At 43.5% G+C, this 22,199-nt stretch overlaps 2 pseudogenes; both read left to right on the top strand.

Moving 5' to 3' along the window:
* Positions 1 to 406: 406 nt before the first annotated feature.
* Positions 407 to 2,328, top strand: LOC101716485 (uncharacterized protein C6orf132 homolog pseudogene; annotated as a pseudogene).
* A 1,028-nt stretch (positions 2,329 to 3,356) lies between these two features.
* On the top strand, positions 3,357 to 21,368 carry LOC147822443 (uncharacterized; annotated as a pseudogene).
* The last annotated feature ends 831 nt before the right edge of the window (positions 21,369 to 22,199 follow it).

Genomic DNA, 22,199 nt, shown 5'->3' with positions numbered 1-22,199 from the left:
AGCATTTATCCATTTTTGCCACTTCCTCCCTTCTGCCATGTAAGAACACATTGACCGTGCCACCTATGCACAATAGGACTTCAGCATATAATAAACTTGCTAGCATATTGATTTTGAACTTAGCAGCCTCCCGAACTGCTAGAAAGAAATTTATATTCTCTGCAAAGTTCCCAGCCCTTTGTATTTCATTATAGTCACACTAACGGCTATAATGAATGGCTTATGGAACAAATGACTATATGACTAAGACAGCACCCAAGTTTTTTCTTTAATTTTAAATTTTGAAATAATTATACATTCATAGGGAGGGGCAAAAGTTAGCAAGAATGTCTTACAGGGAGAGCGGCCGGGCGGGTGGCACGGGGACATGGCCGGGTAGAGCGGAGGCCCGGCGGCCAGCGGCAGCATGAAGACCCCGGCGGTGCAGGGCACCCTCAGCAAGCTGTTCGGGAAGAAGCACGCCAGCCCCACCCCCACGTCTCTCTATGCCACCAACCCGCCCTGGATCTTTACCCAGGAGGCCCCCGACAAGGGGACCCGGGACTTCGATGGGATCAGTTACGGGAATGCTCGATTCGACACGGTCAGCAAGTCAGGAATGGCCACACTGAAGGCCCGGCCCCGCGTGCGGCCCCTTCTGACCTTCCTTCCGCTGAACACCCAGGAGAATCATGGGCTGGCTGTGCCGACCCCCTCTGTCCCTGAAGATTTTGCAGGCAAAGATGTGACAGGTGGCAACTCGCTGGTCAATGGCAGCTTCCGGCTCTACAGCTCTGTGGGGGACCTGAGGCCCGAGCACTATGGCCTCGACGCACTCATCCCCCCACCTCCCCCAGGCCCAGCCTCGGGGCCACCCCAGGACTTTCCACAGGCCCCAGGGTAGTCTCTGCCACCACTGCCCCCTTCCACAGCTCCCCCGCCTCCCCCTCTGCTGCTGGAACCAACCCCCCCACCCCCGCCCCCCATGCCCCCCCATCCTCTCCCCACCAACCACACCCGGCCTGCCCGACTTCATCCTGCCTGCCCCTCCCTTGGTGTCTCTGGCCCCCCTGCCACCCTCTGTGCCAGCCCCGCCACCCCTGGCCCCGCGTCTCCTCATACAGAGGGGAGCCACCTCTTCCCCTCTGGGGGGGGGGGCACCAAGTGGACATCAGATGTGGCCCTGAATGGCAGGCAGCCAGAGACCCCCAGAACCAGCCCCCCCAGGAGCCCCGCCCAGCCAAAGGGGCCACACCCTGAGACCAACCTCACTGCCCCCCATTTGTCCAAGGTGCCCCCCCCAGCCCGGTCCAGACCTCATCTATTTCAGTTCAGGAAGCCCAAGGGGCTCCCCCAGAGGAAGAGGGTACCATCAAGAAGACCCCCAGCCACCTCCCAGTGCCCCACAGCTTCCACATCCGCCCTGCGTCCCAGGTGTACCCCAACAGTGCCGCTGAGCCAGGCCACTCTAGGGAGCCCAAGGCTGAGGCTCCACCCAGCCCAAGCCTCAGCCAGGCAGAGCCCCCCACAAATGAACCAGCTGGGCCTCCACCCCCTGCCCCTCCCCCACCCCCTCCTGCACCCCCACTGCCTCCCCCTGCACCCCCACTTCCCCCTCCACAGCCTTCTGCTGTGCAGGCTGCCCCTCCAGCTGCTGCATTCCCAAAGCACCCCAAATCCAGCTTGTCCGCTCTCAAACCCACGCCCAAGTCCAAACCCAAACTCCCCACACAGGCACCCGAGGCCTCCTCAGAGCCAGCCGACTGGTGCGACCCCGGCCAGTTGGAGCAGCTGCGGAGCCAGCTGGCAGCTTATCTGTGCGGCCCCAGGAAGGAGGACAGAGCCCTCTGTCACAGGCTGGGCCCCACAGTGGCTGCTCAGGACAAGGAGGGCAAGAAGGGCCCGAGTCCCCCAGTGGAGGCGGTGCCCCGGAGCCTGCCTGAGAAGATGCCCCCGGGTGTCCCCGAGAAGGGTCCCAGCCTGCCCCTCCCTCCAGTGGACTATGACCCCAGGACGCCCCAGCCCCCAGTGTCCAGAAGATCCAGAAGGAGCTGGAGGCCCGGCTGCCTGCATCCAAAGAGAAGGATGCCAGGCCCCAGTGTGGGGTCACTGCCCCCCAAACCCCGGTCAGGAGGGGGACTAAGCTTGGCAAACGGGACAGATAATGGCAAATTCCCCAAGCCTGTGGCCAAGGATCCACTGCCTCTCTCTACCACACTTCAGCTGCGGACCACGGCCACCCCTGGGCCGGCCACATCATCCTTGGCCACCATGAAGCCCGCCATGCCACCTCACTTGACGGCAGAGAAGGAGCGGGTCCCAGCTGAGCGAAGTGGGCAGCAAGAGTAGCCAGAACCTCAGGAAGGTGCAGCGCCCTCCCAGCCAGGGCCACAAGCACCCCCGACAGAGCCCACCAGGCTGCCCACATCCAAGGCGTCCCTGGGCCTGGGAGAGGTGTGGCTCTGCTACAAGCCCCATAGCCACCAGAGCCGCCCCAGCCTTGAGGCTGCCATGGGTCCAGGGGGTCCTGTGGAGCTGCGGGGGCCCTAAGCCTGGCCAGCCGCACCCCTGGCCCCATCCTTGCCTGCTGACCAACTGCTTTGGCACCCTGTGACCGGGGAGGTGGTGGAGCGCGGGTCCCCTATGGCCCTGCTCCTGGCAGCCCGGAAGGGGGCGCAGAAGGGGAGGCCCAGAGGGCTTGCCCAAGGACGGTCCTCCTTGCCTGGAAGCATTCGAGGCTACGGCGGCCTGCCGGAGCCCAAGTCTAACAGCGTCTTCCCCACGGACTGCAAGCCCAGCTCCTTCACAGTGGTCCCCAAGTCACCCAAGGAGGTGGAGAAGGTCACCCTGCTGCCCAGTGAGCGGAAGTCCCCAGAGGGCACAGAGCCACCCTCGCTGCCTCGGTGGACAGCGATGCAGCCCCATGCCCCCAGGGGGACCTGGGACAGGCCTATCCCCTCCAGCCTCCCGCAGGACCCCTTGCTCCCCAGGTCCCTGTCATCGCCGCCCTCACCTTTCTACAGGCGGCAGGACGATGAGTTTGAGGAGGAGTTCACTTCTGAGGTCATTCCACCGCCACCTGAGTTCAGCAACGACCCTGCTCCCTCGGTTCTCAAGGACTTGGGGCGGCCGCCCGGCCTGGCCTTCCCACGCACCCTGGCCTTCCCACGTGTCCCTGAGCGTGGCTGCCCCGGGGGCCGATCGCTCATCAAGAAGTGGCTGTACGTTGGGGGGGAGCCACCCCATGGCCCTGGACCCGGCCACAGCCAGGGCACCCCCAACGCCTCGCCGCCTCCCCTCGACCGGATGACCACACCCTGCCGCAATCCACGGGCGGCGGATGTCACTGGAGGGCACTGTGGCACGAGGCATGGGTGATGCCAAGTACAGGGTGCCTGGGGACTTGGCAGGGGAGCGCTGCCTCGAGCCTGCCACGGGCAGGTCACACATCAACACATTCACTGTGAGGCCCGGGACGCGCCATCCCATCTCCTATGCCTACTCCCGAGCCCACCGGAAAGCCATGTCCTGAGCCCATGGCTCTCAGCTCTGCTCCAAGGGGTTGGGGCTGGGAATTTGTCATTGTGGGGGTTGGGAGGGTTGAAGCAGGTGTCAGCCTGATCCAGACACAGAAGAGTCTTCGTTCTCCGAAGAAAGATGACGAGGAGCACAAGGAAGCCTGAGAAGGGAGCCGGGCTCTGTTTTCCAAAGCCACGGTGTGGTGTGGCTGGGCCCTGCAGAAGGGGGTGGGGAGGGCGAGGAGGGAGAAGAGAGGGAGTCCTGCACGCCCTGAGCCTCTGCTGTTTGCTAGCAGTTGCTTTAGTGAGATTCACTGAGAGCAGCTGTGCAAGCCCAGACTGCTGAGCAGGTTCTAAGTGTTGCTGAAACCCAAGGGGCACTGGGCATTGTGGGGTGGGTTCCCATCCACGTGGCCCTGCCCTTAGCTCCACGGAGGCCCAGGCAGAGAGACTTGGTGAGCAGGGACAGGAGATGGAGGATGAAGGCTGCTTCCTGTGCAGACCAAGCAGCCCTCTGAGGATTGGGGCCTGAAAACAGCCCCTGCATGCCCAGGTCTCGTGTGAGGGTTCCTGAACCCACTGTGACTTATGCAGGCCCAGATGCTGGCGGGCCTTGGAAAGCAGAGGATGGGAACACAGGTCCCAGAGAAGGTCACTGCTGATGGAGCAGGAGTTTCGGGAAGCCAGGGGTACCAGGACTGCCCAGTTCAGAGCAGGGGTGACCATTTGTCTTTTACCCGGGCAGTCCAGGCTTATGCCTGTTTTCCAGTGAATCACAACCCCGTATTAAGTCCTGCTTGGCATGAGAACATTGTGTTCACTCTCAGTTTTGTCTGCAGGTTGGGGGTGGGAAGTCAGGAGCAAGGCAAAGGGTGGCCCCTCACTGGGGCAGCCTAGAAGCAGCTTCCCTTGGGAGCAAGATACCGGATCATTAGCCAAGGGCCTGGGCTTCAGGGACAGATAGCAGAGCCACTTCCAGGAAAGACAGTGTAGGGTGGGTTAGCACCAGGGTGGCCCTGGCCAGCCACCCCGAGGGGACAGGGTCTGGGTCCCCATGTTCAGGATGCAGCTCTACTCAACACCAGCCCTGGCTCTAGAAACACTCGTGTTTCCGGTGCCATGTTTTAGAACAGAGATCACTAGGGCTGGGGATGTAGCTCAGAGGTTCTGCCGCCTGCCCCGAAAGTGCAAGGTCCTGAGTTCAATCCCTGGTACCAAAAAAAAAAAAAGAAAAAAGAAAAGAGATCGCTAATTCATCTGCAGTGCTGAGGCTTGAGGAAGGGGTGTGACGTGGGCTCTGGGTTGCTCTGGGGTGGGTGGAGAAGAGCTTGGTCTCACTTGGCTTGGGAAATAAAAGAGCCAGTTGGGACTGGCAAAAAAAAAACAAACAAAAGAAGGTCTTACATAAAATTCATCAGCCTCCTCCGATGATAATAGCTTGCATAACCATATTATAGTAGCAAACTAGTCCATTGATATTAGTACACCCCAGAGCTTATTCACATATCCCCATCTCCATTATTTTTCCAAGTATATTATACAAATGAGATCCTAAGTCATGTAATTATTTGAAATCTTTTTCTGGACTTTGCATATATCCCTTGTGAGTCATTCAAATTCCTGCATTACAGTAAAACCTAAGATTGCAAGTAACTTGTTCTGTGAGTGTTCTGCAAAACAAGCAAACACTGTTCAAAATATTTTAACTTGATAAATGAGTGGTTTTGCAATATGAGTTGTATGTGACATCTAATGTCACATGATCACAACTGAGCCCATGGTTCTGCCTCTGTCTCTCTCTCTCTCTCTCTCTCTCTTTCTCTCGCTTTCTCTCTCTTGCTGCAGGATTGTGGGTAATCATCTCCCAACAGCAAGAGGTTATAGAGGAGATCGCATCTGCAGAGAAGGAGGATAAAAAGGCAGGTGAATTCCTCAATTCCAATGAGATTAGAAAGATGTGTAAAATGTGGGAAACTGCAACATTTTGTAGAAAAGCATTACTTATATAAGGAGATAGCAATACAAGCAATGAATCTGCTTAACAACTAATGCACTGTTACATTTCCACAAAATCCTCTATAGGAGGCAAAAGCAAGTGTCATTGGATAGGTCCCTTGTTAAAGATGCATGAAAAGAAAATGATTGCATTGAGCCAATAGATAATAGTGATTCTGTTATTGATAGTGAAAGTCACCCTACACAGTAACCCTCCTTTCTCTTGTGTCCCCCACACCAATCACAAAGGTTTTCAAAGATAAATGCAGGTTAATTTGTTTATTTTCCTGTATATTTTGTATTATATTACAGTATTGTAATCATTTTTATATGAGAAATTTTGGGTTGTGAAATGAATTGTCTGAGTTTCCATTATTTCTTATGGGGAAATTTGCTTTGATATACAAGTGCTTTGGAGTCAAAGCATGTTTCCAGAATGAATTATGGTTGCACAAGAAAGTTTTACTGTATATCTATAGTTCCTCATTATTATGAGAATATTTCATGACATCAAGATTGTCAGAATTGGACATATGAGGAAGTTCTCTCCAGTTGAGAGACTAAATATCAGTGCCCTCCTCCCAAAGATAACAAAATAATAAAACAGAGAGTGTATATTGTCAAGATCTTTGAGATAAGTTATATGGAAACCATCATACAAATCTGAGAGGGATTAATGAGAAGCATCTTTAGAAAGTGTTAGGTTTTACAATGTGGTTCGGAACTTAGAAAAATAGCAGTGGTAATGAAGAGGAGAACTTTTCACAATAGGCTGAGACACACACTAGCTCCCCTCTGCCCATAAACAGGATATTAAAGACTTAGAGCTTAAAAACAAAATAATGTTTCATTTTAACCTGTGTTGCTCTCACCAATTTCCCACCTCAAGCAGCCCTGAGGTGACTACTGAAGAGGGAGGGCAGTGATCTCACAATAGGTCTTATGATGTCAGACTTTCTGTAACCTGTGAACTCTGCCTCCAGGCTACTAGAGCTGCTGTTGCCCCAGAAGCTCCCACATCACACCTCTCTCCAGTTGAGCCAGTGTGAAGGCTCTACTTTGTCTCTACCATGTTTTATATTTGGTTTCTTACTGTTGTGTTGGTAAGTCATAGATAATTAGACATCCTAATCCGTTTTACTTTCCCTTGAATGTCCAAAGATCTACTTCCTATTCTTCTTCTCCCTATTTTATTTCCTCTTTCTTTCTAAACTATTTCAGGGCCAGGATTTAGCTCAGTGGTCTGGCCGCCTGCTGCACAGCACAAGGACTCGAGTTCGATCTCTGGTACCAACAAAACAAAACAAAACAAAAAACTCAACAACAACAAAAAAAACTATTTCATTCCCCCATCTCCAGTGCCTTTTCCTCCTGTTTTTACATCTATTCTTCCCCTCTTCCAACTTCCTTCTTCCTTCCATCTACATTGTCCCTCTACATTCTATCCCTTTTTATCTCCCTACATCACATGGGACTTCTTTTGGTACTATCCCTTCTGCTAACTCTACATTTCCTTCAATAAATTCTCAGGGAAGTGGAGGGTAACAGTGGCATCGGGCTGTGATTATGGTATAAATATCACACTCACACATAGGTAATCACACATGTGGTAGAAGAAGGCCCCATGAAGTGGATAACAGAAACTTTCTAACTGAGACCATTTAAATTGATTAAATTAAGTCTAAAATCAGGTTATTTCATCAGCATTGAAAGGAGACTGATCATGTGCTATCTTCATCCCTCTCTTTTCCTATCATACACTTCTCTGTGTCCAAAACTCAGGACAGAGGCTGAGTTGATCCTTCCAAAGAAACATAATGAGGATGATAAGTCAATTTTCCTGTTGCTGGGCACAATACTCAACATCCACAACTTGAAGGAGGAGATGTTTATTTTGGCTCACATTTCAAGGAGATTCAGTCTGTGGTCATCTGGCTCCAAGAAGAAACCTCACAGCAGAAGGACCCGGTGAAGTAAAATATATTTCATGGTGGCAGGAAAGCAGAGCAGGGGAACCATGCCTGAGAGAAAGGGGCCAACAACCAGAATAGGCCCCCCAAGGCTGTGCCTCCATGATCCACCCCAACACACCCACTAGTGTACTCCACCAATCCCAAGGGCGGATCCCAAATCCCAGTAAGTTAGCACTCCTCCCTAGTTGTCACATTGGAAGATGTGATCTGGACCCCTTTCTGGTACAGAAGTCAGTCTTCTTCCTACACTTCATCTATCCTTCCTTCTCCTCATCCTCCTCCCCCCTTCATTCTCTTGAAAGACATATTGAATATCAATGTGTCAGGCTGAAAACTAAACTCTGAGGAGTCAGAGATGAAAAGGTAAAATCTCTACTTCAGATGACTCGTTAGTCCTACAAGAGGATATAGCATATTTAATAAAAGAAGGTTTTGTCCGCCATGTGAAGAGATTGGACTGTATCAGAAATATAGTAAGGGAGCTGGGGTTTTGGCTCAGTGGTTCCACCGCCTGCCCTGCAAGCGCAAGGACCTGAGTTCGATCCCCGCTATCAAAAAGAAAAGAAATATAGTAAGAAGCGCAAGGTTTTTTGTGTTGGTGGTAGCAATATCATCCTGCCCATCCCTAAACTATTAAGCAAGAATTTGTCTGCGATTACTTAAACTTACATCAATTCATTTGTAAAATCCTGTATCCTGTTGACTTTGTCCTCTCTAATGTCTTTCAGTTCTATTCTTCACCTTCACTCCTGATGTTAGGCTCTAATTCAGGTATCCATGATGTTAATTTTGGAATATTTTGATAGCTTTCCATTCTCCAGTTTATGCTCTATCATCTTTGAATCCAAATGAAAACCCCCTTTTCTGTCTTTCCAGAGATTTTAGTAATCTCTCTTTTCACAATTACATGTTATCATCCACTAGATGAGTTACATAAGTTAACATTTCTTTTTCCATGGGATTTTGTATTTAATATTTTAGTGTGGAAAATTTCAAACATACACAAGTGGACAGAAAAATGAAATGAACTCCCATGAACTCATCAGTCTAATAATTATTAGCACATTGGTCTTGTTTTCACTGTACCCTCACCTTCACTGGCCTATGATCCTTTAAACGAATGCACTTAATTTTCAACTTGGAGAATGTCAAACCTGAAATTGAGTTTGAATAAGTGGTCCTCTTCTCAATTCATAGAGGAGATCCCTAAGATCCAAGCACACAAAGCCAATTTCTCAAGATCAATTAATTGGTGGGGGAGTATTGGAGATGTGCAGGAGTCAAAGTCCATGACAAGGCCTTGCACCAGCAGAGCATGGTGTGACACATATCACAGTCTACTCAATAATAGTTTCTGGAATTAAGATAATCTTGCATTGCTAAAAAACATGAGAATTGGGTCATTTTTAAAACTCTGAGCTTGACTATGCTGTCATATCTTTCATAAGAAAGTGTGATGATAATTTCTATTTTTATTATTATCAATTTAATCATTGTAAATCTTTTCCTTTTCTTAGAAATGTGTCACACCTGAATGTTTAAGGGGCTTATGACCCAGAGAACATTCTGCACTGCGAAAGAAACTGTATTTATCCCAGATTTGATCCCCAAGGTGGAAAACATCCAGTCAAAGCAGATATTGACCTGGTCCTTCTTGAAGAGCCTATTCATGGGGACAATGTACTCCTATCTCAGGCTACCATATATTCTTGAAGAGCTATTCTAACAGCCAGTACAGGAGCTGTCAGGTGTATCAATATCAGAGTAAGTAAAAAGAGCCGAGCTACATTGCTGTTTGAGCTTAGTTCCCAAAGAATTTAAGCCTTTGTGAAAGTGGAAGAAGAATCCACAGGAAGTCCATACCACCCCAATTCTTTAGAGGATAATCTTTAGCACAAGGAAGGAATGGTGTAGGCCTGGGTCTAAATCTCACAACTTTTAGTAGAGAACCCTTTCTATCCTCAGGTAGGAAGGTGTGCGAGGTTGAGAAAGCTCATAGGAACAATATATGATTTGAATGAAGAAGAGAAAGGAGAAGAAAGAAAAAATATCTTGAGAAGTCCAAATGACTGGGTCAAGAGAGTGATGTCAAACCAAGCCCAGAAATTCGGTTATCGTGGACTCAATATCATCCATCATTTATCTCCTCCGAAAACAAGAAGTTTGGAACCACAAGAGTGAAGAAGTTGTCAGTGAAGCTGATGGCTCTCTTGATGTGCCACCATCAATATTTACATCTGGAGAAGACTGAAGGTTTGTGTATTCAGAGCCAGCCACGACAAGACTGCTGGGTACTCATGCACACAGGCAATATCAACAACGGGAGGGAATTGTAAACATGCAGCATTCATACATGTGCAAGTAATTTTAGATAACAGGCCATGGGAAAGTTCTTTCTTTAATCTCAGGAAAATAAATGAATCTTGAAAGTTTCTCTGGATATTCGAGAGGTGTAAAATTTACCACAGGGAAGGCCTTGAAACCCATGAGTAACACAGAAAACCAATGGACGTGAGAAGCAATTGGAGGTTTCTGTTTATAATTTTATGACAGCTTCTCTATGTCACTATAATGAACAGAGTATGGTTCAAATTTCAGTGTGAGGAAGTTTAAAGGACACAAATGCAACTCAATCCATCATTTACACACTGAAGGGCTTTTGAAAATAAAACCATATGCAGTAAATTTTTATGTACCAGCATGACAGAGGTAGTGTAGATATTAATAAGCCATCTCCTGGCCAACAAGGAAGCATGCACACAAATAATATTGAACAACTTCAAGGGATGCCTTAAGTTGAGCTGTAAAGATCATGGAAGGAATTAATGAAGGCTACCATGAGCCTTGAGAGCTAAGTCTTGAGAAATGAGGAGGACTCAGTTAAGCAAGCACAGATAGAGTAATAATTCAAAGACAGATAGAATAAACAGCAAATGCAAAGTTAAAGGGGTAGTAGCTAGGGTTCATTGTGGAGACTTGCAAGGGATGAGACAAATATCTGTATTATTTCTGTACAATTTTACTGAGTTATCAGGACTTGTGTTAATTTCTAGAAGCAGTCAAAAAGTAACTTTGAAAAAGCACGTAGGGGCTACAAAGTGCATACTGTGAGATAGAAAAAAAAAGACCTTGGACCAGTTCCCAGAATTATCCCCATAAGGGAGATAAAGGGAGCAGACAAGCCACAGTCATTCAAAGCTTTATAATGATGAGAATGTTGAAGGAACCATCCATGGCCCAGACACTCAAGAGGTCTCCCTCTTGTGGAGGAGATGGAGAAAATCCAGTAGGACAAATAAGCAGAATAAAATAGAGTATATACTATCATAGATGTCTGCATCATGTGCAATAGCAATAAGGGTACTGTAAAAGGAAGAAGAGGTTAATTTTAAATTAACATCTAACATAATACTGAAGAGCAAAAGTTGGCAGAGCGGTGAGTGCCAGTGGCACAGCTTCTCCAGGACAAGGTGCCTGGATCCTGGAAGTCAACAGCCCAAAGACCAAAAAAAAAAAAAAAAAAAAAAGTGTAGAGGGCACATGAGAACATCGAGGGAACTGACAGAGGAGGAGAAGAAAATAGGATCTATTGCTAGAGAAGAAATAGATCACTGACACTGATCAAAGAACACTCAACCCAGCGGATTGGTGGTATATCCGCCCCAGTAGGGATCAGTGAAAACAACTCTGCTGCTCACTGAGGAACAGAGAAGGGACCTGGATCGGGAGAGTCTTGTACATCTGGAGGCAACAGCAAAAGTGCAAGACAATATGACCCAAAGGCCCACTCCAGAGGAAGAAAAGTTGGTAAGAGAATCTCCAGCAATAGGCAGCTGGTGTGCAGGGCCACCATTTGGGGCAGAGAGGCGTGCACTTGAACTCTGATAGCAGAACAGCATAGCTTTCTTTTTTTTCACCCAAGGGTCACTTTCCTGCCCTGAGAGAGAGAAGGGAAGAGCTGTCCAGCCACAGTGGACTGCCAGCAGTTGGTCAACAGATTGAGGGAATTTATATTGAGCAGTAGAGACGGGGTCCAGCCAAACTCCACTCCGAGGACCACCCAAGGCCAACAAAACTGTCACCAGCTACAAAGTGCCTGAGGCATTCCCTCTCCTCTGTGACCAGAAATGTGAGTGGGCAAGTAGTGTTGGCCTGTGGCAGGAAGGGGTCACTGTCCCCCGCCCTGGGGCCATGGACACAAGCAAAGGACACTAGTTAGTAGTGAGGCAGAGGAGAGGAGCCCACCCTCCCCCCTTTGTCCGAAGGTGAAAACAATCAAAGATATGGAACTGAGGAGTCCATTGAAGATGTAGGAGGGCCCAACAGCACATAGATCTGAGAATAGCCTCAGGCTGGCTCCAGCAGAGGGCACAACAGCAGCTAAGAGAGCTCTGCAGACAAGATCTCAGAGGGGAGACTTGGGCAAGAGACAGTGGGAAGGCTGCTGACTAGAGAAGGGTCCCAGCTCTCAACCCCAGAAGTCAGAAAGAGCCCAGTGTCTAGCATTGAATTTACTACAGACCTGACGGGGCTGCACAGTGCATTTATGGGCTCTGTCTTGGCCATTAGCACAGAACTGTGAATACCAGGAGAATTTTAGTATTTTAATTATTTTTCTTTTTCCTTTTTGCTTGATTCATTTCCTTGCTTCAGTGTGGTTTTTTTTTTTCTGTTGTTGTTGTTGTTTATGTTTTATACATTTGTACTTGTTCTGTTCTATTTGTCTTCTTTCTTCTCTCTTTCCCTCAACTGTCTCTCTTGATTTTATAAAACTTTCATGTGAGTGAACAGTGTCTTGTCTTTCTGATTCACTCCAATATTCCTTTGCTTCCTCCTTCATGCTTTCTCTCTTTTCCTCTCCTCCAATACCCCAAAACTTGGGTGTTTACCCTTTGTCCTCCAGCCTTGATTCTACTAATTTCTCTTCACTTATCTGTATGTTTAATCTCTTACCCCTCTTAAATTTACATCCAAAGATATAAATCAATCTTTTAAAGGGAAACTCACTGCATACAAGCTCCTGATTTAAGTTGAATCTTATTACACAATGGTAGAGCTTGCTCATATGCTTGAAGATACCAAACTAATAGGGACCACAATTTGTCAGCTGCTAGAATGTTGTAGATGCTATTGATACTGTTAATTGTACTACTTTAGCCAGGATTTCATACCTGTTGTAATTAGTTGTTCTCCAGTCTATGATAAAACTGTGATTATCTGGGGTCACAACCACCATCATAATCCAGTACCAAAGAACTAGGTGCTGAGCTAAATACATAGCAACATCTCACCTGAATAGGTTGGGAAGGTAGGATCTTGGGATAAACAAAAAGACCAAGAACCACCTACACCTAGAAGACATCTCTGAGGATCAGGTAATTCCTAGAGAAGCCTCAATAATAGTGATAACATTATCTAACATAAAAAACCTACAACAACTCAGAAAACAAAATAAAATTAAAAATAGAAAATGACAAGATGTAGAAGCAAAATGGAAGCCCAGATGTCCAGATTACCCAGGACAAGTATAGGAGACAAGGAGATAGAGGAAATTAGAAGCAACCTGCCTGATCATTCTGAAGTGATAGCTACAGATGTAAATACATAAATAGAAGAGACTATAGAGAAAATAATCCTCCAGATGAAAAAAGAAATGGTAATCAAAATGAAGGACATTCTCAACAAAACTACAGTAGAAACAGATAAAAAACAGAAGAACTTGGGAAAATGATGGGAACCATGAAGAGCCAACACAGGAAAGAAATGGAATACATGAACCAGATTCAAACAGATATCCAGGAGATTAAAAATTCCTTTGAAAGTATAGGCAATCATTTAAACCAGGATGAAGACAGAATTTCAGATCTAGAAAACATGATTATAGTTGTTGACCACAATATGAATGATATCTTAAAAACAAGAAACAATGAAACATTTATCCAACAATTGAAAGATGATGCAAAGAAAAACAATATAAGACTGACCAGACTGAATGAAAGAGCAAGAGAATGTGCAATTGCCATAAGAAACACAGATATAATGGCAGAAAACTTCCCAAAAATGAAAAAAGAATTGGACATACAAATATGTGAGGCATACAAAACTCTAAATAATCATGACTAAAATTAATCTACACTAAGGCATATAATAATCAAGATCCCAGAAATTCAGCACAAGAACAGAATATTAGAAGTTATTAGAGGAAAAAACCAATCATATATAAAGGAAAGTCCATCAGAATCACATCAGACTTCTCAACACAAACCATTAAGGTAAGGAAAGCATGGAACAAAGTATTCCAAGCCCTAAAAGAAAACAACCTCCAACCTAGATTGATGTACCTGTCAAGGCCATCATTCTAAATCAATGGAGAAATAAAATCCTTCCAAGAGGAATAAATTATTGAATTAATGAAAAAAAAATCCTTCCGGGACAAAGAACAACTGAAGAAATTCATGACTGATAAACTAGTTCTACAAAATGTTCTGAAGGGCATTTCAGAAAGAGAAAATCAAAACCACAATTCTTAGAACACCACTAGAAAGAAACCACCAGGGAGTGCAAGCAATTAAACAAAGGGGAAAGACAAGCAACCAAGAGCAGGAAAATAATATGACAGGGATAAACTAATACACATCAGTTATAGTCATCAATGTAAATGGTCTCAGTTCACCAATCAAAAGAAACAGACTGGCAGAATGGATCAAGAAAAAAGATCCAATGATGTGCTGCATACAAGAAACACATTTAACTCAAAAAGCAATTCACGGACAGAAAGTCAAAGGACAGAAAACAATACTCCATGCAACAGGAATCCAGAAAAATGCAGTGGTAGCTATTCTATGTACAGACAAGTGAACTTCAAGCCAAGACTGGTCAAAAGAGACAAAGAAGGTCATTACATTGTTAAAGAAAAAATATAAGAAGAAGAGATAACAATTATAAATATATATGAAACAAATATTGGTCCACAGAACTATATAAAGAAAATAGTATCAGACATGAGAAATCTGATAAGCATGAACACAATTGTAATGGGCACCATAATACCCCACTGTCACAAATAGATAGATCCTCTGGACAAAAAATCAACAAAGAAATACCATAAGTGAAACAAACTCATGAACAAATGGACTTAGTAAATGTCTACAGAATACTCCATCCTAAAACATTAGAATACACATGCTTCTCAGCTGCACATGAGATGTTCTCCAAAATAGACCACGTATTAGCCCATAGAATATACTTGAGCTAATGCAAAGTAATTGAAATTATCCCATGAATATTATGTGATCATAGTGTAATGAAAATGGAAATCAATGGCAAAAGAAACAAACAATCCATAAACACACGAAAATTAAATAATACTCTCTTTAACAACCAATGGATCATAGAATTAAATGATAAATTAGACAGTTTCTACAATTAAATGACAATGCTGACACAACATACCACAACTTATGGGATGCAATGAAAGCAGTCATAAGAGGGAAATTTATAGCAGTGAACACTCACATCAGGAAAACAGAGCGAGTTCAAATATACAACTTAATGTTGAACCTCAAACTTCTAGAAAAAGATGAACAAGTCAACCCCAAACCTTGCACAGGCAAGAAAAGTATAAAGACTAGAGCAGAAATTAATGCAATTGAGACTACAAAAACAATACAAAGAATCAATGAATCAAGGAGTTGCTTTTTCAAAAGATTAAATAAAACTGATAAACCCTTAGCTAACCTTATCAAAAAAAGGAAAGAAAAACTCAAGTTCATGCAATTAACAATGAAAAGGATGAAATCACAGTCATACTGAACACACCGAATCAGCCCGCTGCAGACAGGCAGGTCTGCAGATACAGTCCCGAGGTCACCAGTCATGCTGAAAACAACGAATCAGCCCACTGCAGACAGGCAGGTCTGCGGACGCGGTCCTGAGGTTGCCAGTCCCACAGAAAACACCGAATCAGCCCGCGCCCCAGCAGCAATCCACTGGACACCCCCCCCCCCCGCGGCTCCTTTGGCCTCTTCTCTGTACAGCCACGTGGTTCTACAATACAAAGACACAGAGGACACCGGACCACCAGACTACTGCACTGGAGCTAATCAAGTTCTCAGCATTTAAAGAATTCCTGCCCAGAGGTAGGGGCTTCTGAGCCACCATCCCACTGTTCCTGGTCCAGAGGAAGGGGCTGCCCAGCCACCGTCCCTCCCACCACTCCCAGCCCAGAGGAAAGGGCTTTTGGGCTGCCATCCATGCTGCTGCTCCTGGCCCAGAGGTAGGGCCTTCTGAGCTGCCCTCCCACTGCTCCTGGTCCAGAGCAAGAGGCTTCTGGGCTGCCAAACATCCTGCTGCTCCCAGCCCAAAGGAAGGGGCTTTCAGGCCACCATCCCTACCGTCACTCCCGGCCCCTGGCCCACCTCTACCAGCTCAGAGGAGGTGAGCTGTGTGGATGTAAATAGCACTCCCCCTGCCCCCCCAGTTGAAATGAGAAAACACAAATAAGTCTCAAAACCAGACTTCCCGATCACCTATAGCAACCCCAATGGGAAAAGAGATAGAACACTCTGATACTCAACCACCTGGACCCACTGAACTGGCAACAAAAGGGGATTTGGAAAAAATGAAATCAGAAATAATTTCTCAGATAACAGGAGAAATTGTGCTCCTAGTGCAAGACATGATTAATAAATCTAGAGAGGAGCTGGGGAACATGATGGAATCCCAACATAGGAAACAAAGAAGATATAAAAATTCTAAACAACCCAATATTAGTCAATGAAATTGGAGATGTAATTAAAAACCTACCAGCAAATCCCAGGTCCTAATGGTTTCACTAATGAATTCTACAAGAAATTTAGGGAGGATCTACTGCCAATTCTCTTCAAACTCTTCAATGAAATAGAAAGGGAAGCAATAATTCCTGGAAGCAAGTGTTACCCTGGTACCAAAACCAGAGAAGGACTCAACCGGAATAGAATACTACATGCTAAACTCCTTAATGAAACATAGTCACAAAAATCCCCAATAAAATACTGGCAAACAGACTGTAACAAACCATCAAGAAGATTATACACAATGACCAATTCGGATTCATCCTAGGGATGCAGGGATGGTATGATATACATAACTCAATAAATGTAATACACCATATCAAGAGAGCCAAAAACAATAATCACAAGATTTTCTCAATAGACACAGAAAAAGCATTTGACAGTCTCTAATACTCATTCATGACATAAACCCTACAGAAAATTGAAATAGATCTTCTTTACCTCAATTTGATAAAAGCCATCTATGACAAACCAACAACTAATGTAATACTAAATAGTCCAAAATTGAAAGTTTTCACTCTAAAATCAGGAACAAGATAAGGATGTCCACTATCACCATTCCTATTCAATATAGTTCTGGAAACATTAGACAGAGCAAGTATAGAAGAAAAAGAAGTAAAAGTAATTCAGTTAGAAAAGGAAGAAGTTAAATTATTATTTGTAAATGGCATGATTCTCTACTTAGAAGAGATGGCATGATTCTACTTAGAATCTTCTACTTAGAAGATTGCAAAAACTCCACCAAAAACTTCTGGGTTTAACAACCAAATTCAACAGTGGAGCTGGATACAAAGTCAACACTACAAAATCAATAGCATTCCTGTACACAAACTCACTGAGAGAGAAATTAGGGAAACAACGCTTTTCACAATAGCATTGAAAATGAAATACTTATGAATTAATCTAACAAACAAAATAAAGGATCAATACATAGCAAGTTACAGTACTTTGAAAAAGGAGATCAAAGAGGATATCAGAGTATGGAAACATATACCCTGCTCTTCGTTATGAAGAACCAACATAGTGAAAATGGCCATATTTCCAAAATTATTATACAGATTTAATGCAATCCCAATCAAATTCCCATTAGCATACCTCACAGAATTAGAGAAAACATCCCTAAAATTCATTTGGAATCAGAAGAAACCTAGAATAGCATAAAACAATTGTAGGCAACAAAGGCAAGGCAGGGAGCATCACAATCTCTGACTTGAAATTACACTACAGAGCTACTGTAATAAAAACAGCATGGTACTGCCAAAAAACAGAACTGAAGATCAATGGAAGAGACAATAAGAGATGAAAACAACACCAAACACACTCAGCCATGTTATCTTTGACAAAGGGGCTAAACATGTTCACTTGAGGAAAAAATAGCCTCTAATAAGTAGTGCTGAAAAACTGGCTTTCTAAAACTAGACCCGTATCTGTCACCATGCACTAAACTAATATCAAAATGGATCAAAGATCTAAATATTAAAAGAGAAACACTGTGAGCCTTGGCGCACAGGTAATGGGGAAAAAATAAGAACTAAGATACATCATGTTTAGGTACAAACACCTAATGATAAATGTAAATGTATTGTATACCTAAAATGTACCAATTAATATATAAATTAAAAAAGAGAAACTGAATGTGTTAGAAGAGAGAATAGGTAGAACTCTTGAGGTTATAGGGATAGGCAATGACTTCATGAACAAAACCCAATCTGCACAAAAAAATAGTGCAAAGCATCAACCTTGATGCTATCCTATTAAAAAGTTTTTGCACCACAAAAAAAAATCACCCATAGAGTGAAGAGACAACCCACAGATTGGGAAAATATTTTAGCCAGTAGTCCCTCAGATAAAGGACTAATATCTGAAACATATAAAGAATTTTAAAAAATTTAAAGCCCCCACAAATTTAAAGACCCAATCCAGAAATGGGCATCTGAAATGAACAGACACTTCTCAGATGAAGAAGTAGAAATGACAAATAAATATATGAAAAAATGTTCAACATCACTGGTCTTCTGCGAGGTGTAAATTAAAACAATGCCAAGATTCCATCTCACTCCAGAAAGAATGGCTCTTATCAAGAAATCAACCAACAACAAAGGCTGGTGGGGCAATGGGTAAAAAGGAACCCTTCTCCATTGTTGATAGAAGTGAAGACTGGTGCAATCATTGTGGAAATCAGTGCAGAGTTTCCTCAAAAAACTGGGATTAGAGGTCCCATTTGACCCAGGTATTCCCCTGCTGGGTATCTTCCTAAAAGAATTAAAAGAATCACACCACAATGATATATGTGCACCCATGTTTATAGTGATACAGTTTGTAATAGCTAAATCTTGGAAACAACCCAAATGCTCAGCTGATGAATGGATAAAAAAGATGTTTTTTTATACAACAGAGTACTACTGAGCCATAAAGAAAGATAAACTTGAGACATTTATAGCTAAATGGATGCATCTTGAGACTATCCTCTTTAGTGAAACAAATCAACTACATACGTGTAAATATCAGATTGTCTCTCTGGTGTGAGAAACTGAAAAGGTAAATAAGAACCAAAGTGAATAATAGATAATACTAAATAGGAAGAAACTCTTCAAAAGGAAAGGGACACTATGAAAGGGGAAAGGGGGAAAAGGGAGGGAATAGGAAAAAAAAAAGAAAAAAATGGAAGGTTTTTGTAAATGGAAAGGGGGGTTTGAAGTGAGGAGAGGGGATTGGGAGAAAGAAGAATCGAGATGTATCATGTAGACGTACAAATCTGATGAATATGATTGTTATGTATATTTAAATTGTACCAAGAAAATTAATTAAAATAAAATAATACTAAAAGATAAGTAGCCATTCACCAAATGGGATAAGAAGTATAAATGAAATTAAATGGTGGCATTGAGGTTAAAGGGAGAAGAATATCACAAGTCTGAGAATCATAAAAATAGCTTGGAGTACTGAAGAGTTACTACTCTGAGTATGGGTTGGGAGAGATGTAGGATATACGGGGGGGACAGGTTATAATGACGTCATTTATCTTAGTAATATACACAGACTTTATTATTTAGAGAATGGGGAGCCATGGAAGGATTTTGAGAAGAGAATTAACATGGTAAATTTTACACTTTAAGGTTCACTTAGGGTGGGTGAGAAAATATCCATTGACCTCCTCTCCCTCAATGTAAAACTGGATGGAAGCTATGTGGTAAGAGGGTGATGGGAAGAAGATTATTAAAGTAAGTTATATGCTTGTATAAATCTGCCAAAATGAAACCTGTTAATTTGTGTAACCAATTTTCAAAAGTGAAAAAAATAGAAGAAAAAGTGGCCTGAAAAGGAAGACCTATTGAAGGAACGGGATTCAATAATTTAGGATACAGAACATTTATTTGCTCTCCATTCTAACATAATGATCTAATCTGAACTAGGGTAACACTAACAAGAATGGAGCAATTCATGTTCTCATGGAATTTACACAGTTTATGAAGAGTAACCAAAAATAAGAACATAATAAGGCAAGTGATAATACAAAGTTTGAATACAATACACCAGTATAATACACATTGTGAAAGGTTTACTGTGACCTTGAATTCCATATGCAACTTGAAGTTGAAACAACTGGACTCCAAACTTAATCTTTGTCTAAAGTCTTGGTGACATGACACAGGTGTTCTATCTGTATTTAACCACACTCAATAGGCTTAGGTGATCAGAAAAAGCATTTGTAAGGAAGCAATATGAGGAAGTAATGAAGCAAGTCATGTGGGTATCAGAAGAATAATGGTGTGAGTAGAGGAAAAGCCAGCACAAATATTGTAAGGTAATAACATGTCTGGTGTATTTATGTAACAGGAAGGAGGTCAGGTTACTGTATCATACCGGAAAAGGCAACAGCAGTTAAGTAAGATCAAGGAGTGAAGAAGGGGCTAGATCTTAGACAGCCTTGTAAGACATCATAAGCAATAGTCTTTTAATCTTGTAAAAGTTGGATGCTATTGGAGAATTTTGAGAAGAAAGATATAATTTTTTGTCTTATACTTTAACCAGATCATTCTGTGTGCTATGTTAGAATTAGACTTAAGGAGAATAACAAATGTGCCTTTTGATAAAGACACCACAGGTGATAGCAACAAGAGTAGCAGCCCTGCACGGGGTGGGGGATTATTTAATTATTAAAAATAATTTTTTGGAAATATTACGTAAGGTAACAGAAGCAATATTTGTTGATAAACAGGTAGAAGGTGGTGAAAGAAGGAGTGGCATCAAGCATGTTTTCATGATATTTTACTTGAACCCATGGAAAGATAGGGTGACCATTAACAGAAGAGCAAAGCACAAGGAGGATTTTGTATGAAGATAGGTGTTGATTCTGCTTTTCTTTTAAAAATATTGTTTGAGATAATTCTTAGCCATCTAAGTTCAGTCTTAATAAGGTAATTGGTTGTGGGAGTCTGAAAATTTATAATTAGCCCTAATACTTTCTGTGTTCTTCTTTCATCCACTCTGTGTTTCCATCATGTGTGCTCACATCTTAAACTGTCAACTTTTGGGAGCTACTTGATAATAGATGTCATGTTGCATTTATCTCTATTCCTCATACAGTACAAGAACTGTATGCACAGTCAGCTCCATAGGTGGTAAATATGTATATTTTCTTCTTGGTTTCTTTGTTCAGGTGCAGCAAGCCAGTATTGTTCTATGTCTCCTACAGAATCACTTGGAGCTGGTAGGCCTGTTACATAATCCTGCTGTCATCATAAGAAGAGTTTCCTATATTACCTGGATGAAACTGTTCATGAAGGCACCCAAGAAGCTATTGGATCCTACTTCATGCTTACATTGCGGGACATTGCATGAGAGTGAGTCTCTATTCCAAAGAAGGCATGGCTATGGTTACCTTTCAGTTCTGACCTCATATAAGTCCTCTGTACAATCTTTGGAGGGAAACTTAGGCATTTCTCCACCAATCAAACAACTCAGAAATTCTTCATTAATCTTTAACTTTAATTATATTGACTCTTTCATAGTCGATAGTCATAAGCATTTCCCTGAAAAACACCAGATTCCCCAAGCTGGAAAATTTCTAGTTGAGCAGTTATGGACTTCCTCTGTTGCCAGAATACCAGAAAATCCTAGAAATAATTTAGCTCAGTATCCTCAGGACACTCCTTCACCTCATACAAGTACTTCATGGGACTCCCTAGCAGTTTCCAGAATTAAACCTCCATTAGCTCAACTTATTTCTGACACAGCTATATCATATAATATTCCTATGGCTGATATAGCTAAAACTTGGGATTTCCCAACAGCTAACACAGATGAATCTTAGAATAAAATCAGGACTGATTTGGTCAAGCAATGGAATCCTTCTCTAGATGATGCAGTTGAGTTCTGGAATTCCCATGAGATTAATACAACTGGATCTTGAGCTCAACCTCCTGATACTGCAGATCAAGCCACTAATAATATTGTTGGATACTTGGATTACTTAAAGACCTACAGAGATGGAAATTTGGACCAACCCACTGCTTCTACACAAAACATATCACTAAGTTTCCTTTCATAAAATATGGAGAGACCTTGGAGCTCTTTTAATTTGGGTGAAAATACTAAACCAACACCCGACTGCCAAGATTCTGCAGGATCCAATAAAGCTGAACCTTTAGATCCATACCTTGCTGATAGCACATGAGTTCCTCTACCAACTGGTACAGTTGATCCCTGCAATTGGTCTTCTGAATATTATGCACTGAGGTCTTGTGATCAATCTGTGAGTGATTTAGTAAGATCTGTGAATCATGTACCTAATAAGGAGAGACTCCAGAGTCTACCAATAACTAACATGGGTTTATGCTGAACTCTGAAATGATTACAGATGCACCTCTACCTGCTGCTTTTGAGGCTGAAATTACCCCCAT

Source organism: Heterocephalus glaber, unplaced genomic scaffold, assembly GCF_053883595.1.
Source record: "Heterocephalus glaber isolate CG9 unplaced genomic scaffold, H.glaber_assembly_v1.0 deba00001613, whole genome shotgun sequence".
Lineage (NCBI taxonomy): Eukaryota > Metazoa > Chordata > Mammalia > Rodentia > Bathyergidae > Heterocephalus > Heterocephalus glaber.
Note: the sequence above shows the minus strand (reverse complement) of the source record. Positions and strands in the feature narration are given on the sequence as shown.